Here is a 6533-nt window from a genome sequence, read left to right as displayed (position 1 = left end):
TTTCAAAAACTTATTTTTCTCCTAAAAATAATCACTTTATCTGAAGCCCAGCAGAACTGGATAAAAAAATTATTTTTCTATTAACTACATTAGTGTCTGTGTTTGTTTGAACTTGAGCAAGGGAACGACTAACGTAGTGTTCCCTTAGCTTGAGTGTTAACTTATTGTCATCGATTCCATTCACCAAATGTACCTGCTCTGCACTGCAACATTAGCATTGCAGTCATGTCATCACTAGTAATAAAACTTGTTCATGATATCTATCTAAATATTCTTCTCTATTCTATGAGTTTCTATTTCAGTGTCTAGAATTTGTTTTATTTTACAAGACAATCCTCCTGAAATGTCAGATGTTATAACGCAAAACTCAGCTTAAAATCAGAGAAGATATAATATAAAGAAAATAATCTTAGAAACAACAGCAACATTGTCTGAAGCACTTAGCCAAGATTTATACTGTGCTTCCTCTTACAGACAGAAAATCCTTCAGCTTTGTGTAACTCACTCTATATTCTTCCTGTAGTGTTAATCTACTACCATGGCAAAATTCCAGAAAGTCCATTTCTTAGTCCAGACACTTCAAGTATTACAGTATCACAGTATTATTAGGATTGGAAGAGACCTCACAGATCATCAAGTCCAACCCTTTACCACAGAGCTCAAGGCTAGACCATGGCACCAAGTGCCACGTCCAATCCTGCCTTGAACAGCTCCAGGGACGGCGACTCCACCACCTCCCCGGGCAGCCCATTCCAGTGTCCAATGACTCTCTCAGTGAAGAACTTCCTCCTCACCTCCAGCCTAAATTTCCCCTGGAGTTCTGGTGCTGGCCACCTGAGAGAAGAGAGCAACCTCCTCCTGGCCACAGCCACCCCTCAGGTAGTTGTAGACAGCAATAAGGTCACCTCTGAGCCTCCTCTTCTCCAGGCTAAACAATCCCAGCTCCCTCAGCCTCTCCTCGTAGGGCTGTGCTCAAGGCCTCTCACCAGCCTCATCGCCCTTCTCTGGACACACTCAAGCATCTCAATGTCCCTCCTAAACTGGGGGGCCCAGAACTGAACACAGTCCTCAAGGTGTGGTCTAACCAGTGCAGAGTACAGGGGCAGAATGACCTCTCTGCTCCTGCTGACCACACCATTCCTGATGCAGGCCAGGATGCCACTGGCTTTCTTGGCCACTGCTGGCTCATGTTCAGGCAGGTATCAATCAGCAATACTTGATTTACATTTACAATAGCTTCATCAGGTTTCTTCGTTACTATCATGAGTTACTATATCCACTGCTATTTTTTCTAGTACAACAGATTTATTAAGGGGGAAAAAAGAATGTGAAATACATTTCTTTCTCCAACATTTTTCAGAATTTTCTCCTGGCTCATTTGCTTCCTAAAACTAGCCTTGATAGTATTTTTCCCACTTCCAAGTTAATCTGTCCAGGCATTTACCTTTGTCAGGATTATAAAGTTTTCTGAGACATTTTGAATCAGGAGATACATACACTCCTGAACTGTTGCATAATATCTCAAATTGAAAAAGGAGGTAGAAAATTTGACTATCTCTTCATTACTCTCTTTTTTTCCCCACTGATTTCTCACATACCTCTTTTTTTCACAGTGGTGATATTTAGAACGGTTTTCCTTTTATATGTGAGATGTACTTCTGTCTTGAAGAGCTTTAGGTCATAGCAGGAATATGAAAAACTATGACAAATGAAATGAAGAGCAAAGAAGCACATGCCAAACGATGTATTTGATATGTTCATGGGATCATAGAATGTTAGGGGTTTGAAGGCACCCAAAGAGATCATCGACTCCAACCCCCCCTGCCACAGTAGGACAATACTATCTAACACAGATCACACAGGAACACATCCAGACAGGCCTTGAAAGTCTCCAGAGAAGGAGACTCCACAGCCTCTCTGGGCAGCCTGTTCCAGTGCTCTGTGACCCTTACATTAAAGAAGTTCCCCCTTGTTTTGAGGTGGAACTTCTTTTTCTGTGATTTACTCCCATTGCTCCTTGTCCTATCCCAGGGAGAAAGTGAAACAGCCTGTCCCCCCACTCCTGGCCAGCCTTCAGATACTTACAAACATTTATCAAATCCTCTCTAAGTTTTCTTCTCTCCAGACTAAAAAGCCCCAGGTCCCTTAGCCTCTCCTCATAAGCCACGCTGTCCTGTCCCCTAATCTCCCTTGTAGCCCTCTGCTGGACCCTCTCCAGCAGATCCCTGGCCCCCTTCAACTGGGGAGCTCAAAACTGAACACAGTATTCAAGATGAGGTCCCACCAGGGCAGAGTAGAGGAGGAGGAGAACCTCCCTTGATCTGCTGGACACACTCCTAATACACTCTAGGATCCCACTGGCCTTTTTGGCCACAAGGGCACATTGCTGTGCCATGGTTAACTTGTTAGCCACTAGGACCCCCAGGTCCCTCTCCACAGGGCTGTTTTCCAGCAGATCATCTTCCAGCCTGTACTGGTGGATTATGTTATACCTCCCCAGTGTGGTGTATGTTGATACACCACACTGCACTACACAGCAAAGGCAGAGATTACATAATGAGAAATCAATGAGCTAGCAAATGCATCTTCTATGGGTGTCTCAAACAAAAGCACTAATCAAAATCAAACTTTTCTCCTTAGGTTTTAATCAAACAAATTAAAAATGCAATTTTCAATGAAAATGATAATTTTTTCCAGCAAACTTTTTTTTCCCCCCACAGGTTTCAGCAAGGCTGATGAAATCATAGAATCAACCAGGTTGGAAGAGACCTCCAAGATCATCCAGTCCAACCTAGCACCCAGCCCTAGCCAGTCAACTAGACCATGGCACTGAGTGCCTCAGCCAGGCTTTTCTTGAAGACCCCCAGGGACGGTGCCTCCACCACCTCCCTGGGCAGCCCATTCCAATGGGAAATCACTCTCTCTGGGAAGAACTTCTTCCTAGTATCCAGCCTATACCTACCCTGGCACAACTTGAGACTGTGTCCCCTTGTTCTATTGCTGGTTGCCTGGGAGAAGAGACCAATCCCCCACCTGGCTATGATGTCCCTTCAGGTGGTTGTAGACAGTAGTAAGATCACCCCTGAGCCTCCTCCTCTCCAGGCTAAACAGGCCCAGCTCCCTCAACCTCTCCTCATAGGATTTGTGTTCCAGGCCCCTCACCAGCTTTGTTGCCCTTCTCTGGACACATTCCAGCACCTCAACATCTCTCCTGAATTGAGGGGCCCAGAACTGGACACAGCACTCAAGGTGTGGCCTGACCAGTGCTGAGTACAGGGGAAGAATAACCTCCCTTGTCCTACTGGCCACACTGTTCCTGATCCAGGCCAGGATGCCATTGGCTCTCTTGGCCACCTGGGCACACTGCTGGCTCATCTTCAGCTTACTGTCTATCAGTACCCCCAGGTCCCTTTCCTCCTGGCTGCTCTCCAGCCACTCAGTCCCCAGCCTGTAGCGCTGCTTGGGGTTGTTGTGGCCAAAGTGCAGAACCCTGCACTTGGCCTTGTTAAATCTCATGCATTATAAAAAGACAGTTCTACAAATAATTAAGACATATATTTCAGTGGATTTATATGAGCTGTAATATATGGAACAGAGTGGGAAAAAATAATGTGTGTATAGCTGCCGTGACTAGCCAGGGACCTGCCTAAAAGTGAAAATCTGATGAGCAGTGATATTCAGTAGCATGTTTGTCAGTGGAAACAGCTCATATCTGGTCTAAAAATGCAGGAAAGATCTTGTACAAAAACCTGAGTATCAAAAATCAGAAGCAACAGCTATCAAATATTGACTGAATGTTGTAGACTCAGATATTAGCTTTCTACAGTCTCCTAGCTCTTCTTTCTCACTAGACACCCCTTGCATCTGATTGAAGACAATCCCTTACAGTCTTATATAATCTCTCCTCTCTGTGTCTTTTAATTGGAATAAAACACATCAGTCTTTTGCAGAAGGATAAACTTTAAGTATTTGTATGTGGTTGCATTTATTTGTTAGAATCATGTGTCTGCTGTATTAATTATGTGAATAACAATAAAGTAGGTTTCATTGTAAAAAAAGCAGCACTTACTTGTTAAATGACCCCAGTCTCTTTTATCAGGAAACACATGAATTCTTACCTGGTTTATATTCTGTGGTTAAGAAATAATGACCCTTGAGTAAGCACAGCAGAAAACTAATAGCTCTGTAAAACTGTAAATACTGAAAGGAAGTGAATAGTCATGTCTATGATTTGTCATAAATATCTGTATTTTCTTTATGCTGGGAAAACAAAACTTGTCTCTTCTTTCCTTGCAGCTTTTTCTCCTGAAATAGAATACTATCTGCATTAATTAAGGGGATTATACAATTCCAGGTCAAGCATTGGTGCCTCTTATAATGTGCTAAACCTTCGATGAGGCCCATCAATTTTGATTACAGCATAACAGTGTAGATTTTCCCTTGGTAACTAATTAGTTTTATTCATATAGACACCTTTCATCCATGCAGATATAAATGAGTAGAACTTGTCTTTGAAACCGTTGAGAGGCTTAGGGCCATATTATTGTAAATAAACACTATGCCTCTGTTCAGTTCCTTCGATTTCCTTAATTGGCTGATGTTTAAAGAGCTGAAGCAGCATCAGAGCTGAGTGTGTGCTCTCTTAATGAATTCTCTCTAATTTCAAAATCTGAAGTTCAGAAATACAGATTCATTGAATTGTTTCAATTGGAAGAGACCTTCAAGACTCAGTGCAACCATTATCTATCAAGTCTGGTGCTAAATCACATCTCTTAACACCCAGCTATGTATCTTTTAAACACTTCCAGGAAGAGTGATTACACCACCTCTCAGGGAAGCCTATTCCAGTGATGGACAACCATTTCAGCTGAGGAACTTTCTCCTAACATGCAATCTAAATATCCACTGGTACAACTTGAGGCCATTTGCTCTTGTCACTTGCTACTAAGCTGGGAAACTTGAAATTGTGTCATAAGGCAGTCCAAATACATATGACCAACCACAGAGAGTTTCACTGAATTTACTTGTGTGCTAGTTTGAGGCAAATGGGAATGTATTAGTGAGAGAAGTTAGATTATAGGCTGTGAAAAGGAAACAATGGTGATCATAGAATCACAGAATCAACCAGGTTGGAAGAGACCCCCAAGATCATCCAGTCCAACCTAGCACCCAGCCCTGTCCAATCAACTAGACCATGGCACTGAGTGCCTCATCCAGGCTTTTCTTGAACACCTCCAGGGACGGTGACTCCACCACCTCCCTGGGCAGCCCATTCCAATGGGAAATCACTCTCTCTGGGAAGAACTTCCTCCTAACATCCAGCCTGCAGTTTCCCTGGCACAACTTGAGCCTGTGTCCCCTTGTTGTATTGCTGGTTGCCTGGGAGAAGAGACCAACCCCCACCTGGCTACAGCCTCCTTTCAGGTAGTTGTAGACAGCAATGAGGTCACCCCTGAGCCTCCTCTTCTCCAGGCTAAACAACCCCAGCTCCCTCAGCCTCTCCTCATAGGGTTTGTGTTCCAGGCCCCTCACCAGCTTCATCACCCTTCTCTGGACACATTCCAGTATCTCCATCTCTCTTTTAAATTGAGGAGCCCAGAACTGAACACAGGACTCAAGGTGTGGCCTGATCAGTGCTGAGTACAGGAGAAGAGTAACCTCCCCTGTCCTACTGGCCACACTGTTCCTGATCCAGGCCAGGAATGCCACTGGCTCTCCTGGCCACCTGGGCACACTGCTGCCTCATCTTCAGCCTACTATCTACCAGTATCACCAGGTCCCTTTATTCCTGGCTGCTCTCCAGCCACTCTGTCCCCAGCCTGTAGCATTGCTTGGGGTTGTTGTGGCCAAAGTGTAGAACACTGCTTGTGTATTGTGCTTGTATATTGTATATATCTGCTTGTATTTTGTGCTAAGCTCTAAATATAAGTATTCATTCCTTAACTTCCAGCTTCATGTGCCTGTGAAGCCAGTATAAGGGAGTGATGAAGGTGCTCTGTCAGGAAATGAAACTGGCCAATATCAAGCTGGACCAGCCAGTGAGTGGGGCACATTGCCTGAAGCATGGGGGAAGGGTAACCCTAGAGTTGACACCAGATGGTGTTTGGCTAACTATGGGCTCCCATTCAGCTGCAGACTGCAGTTCAATTGGGAAACCCATTGGCGTCTATGTGTGTTCATGGGTAGCATGAAGACTGGATATCTATGCTTGCTTAATGAAGGAATACACTGGAGGGTGTCTGCTTGTCCAGGTGCCAGCAAACAGGGAGACTAGTATACTGTATCCTGGGCAAAATGTGTGTCTGATGCTGGAAGCATCCATGCTGTACATGTTTGACTCTATTTCACTCTTAGATATTTTCATCCTGATCAGCCAGCGAGAGGAACAAGATGAGGTCTCTGGTGCCACTACTGAGTAATGAGTGGGCTTTTTTCTACATTTACATGTAGATGGATGTATGTGGGTGCGGGTGAGGCTTAGGTGCTGAGTGGACCTGGGGACATGGAGCAACAGAAGCCTTGCCTTTTCTGGG

Source organism: Pogoniulus pusillus, chromosome 4 (genome assembly GCF_015220805.1).
Source record: "Pogoniulus pusillus isolate bPogPus1 chromosome 4, bPogPus1.pri, whole genome shotgun sequence".
NCBI classification, from domain to species: Eukaryota; Metazoa; Chordata; class Aves; order Piciformes; family Lybiidae; genus Pogoniulus; species Pogoniulus pusillus.
Note: the sequence above shows the minus strand (reverse complement) of the source record.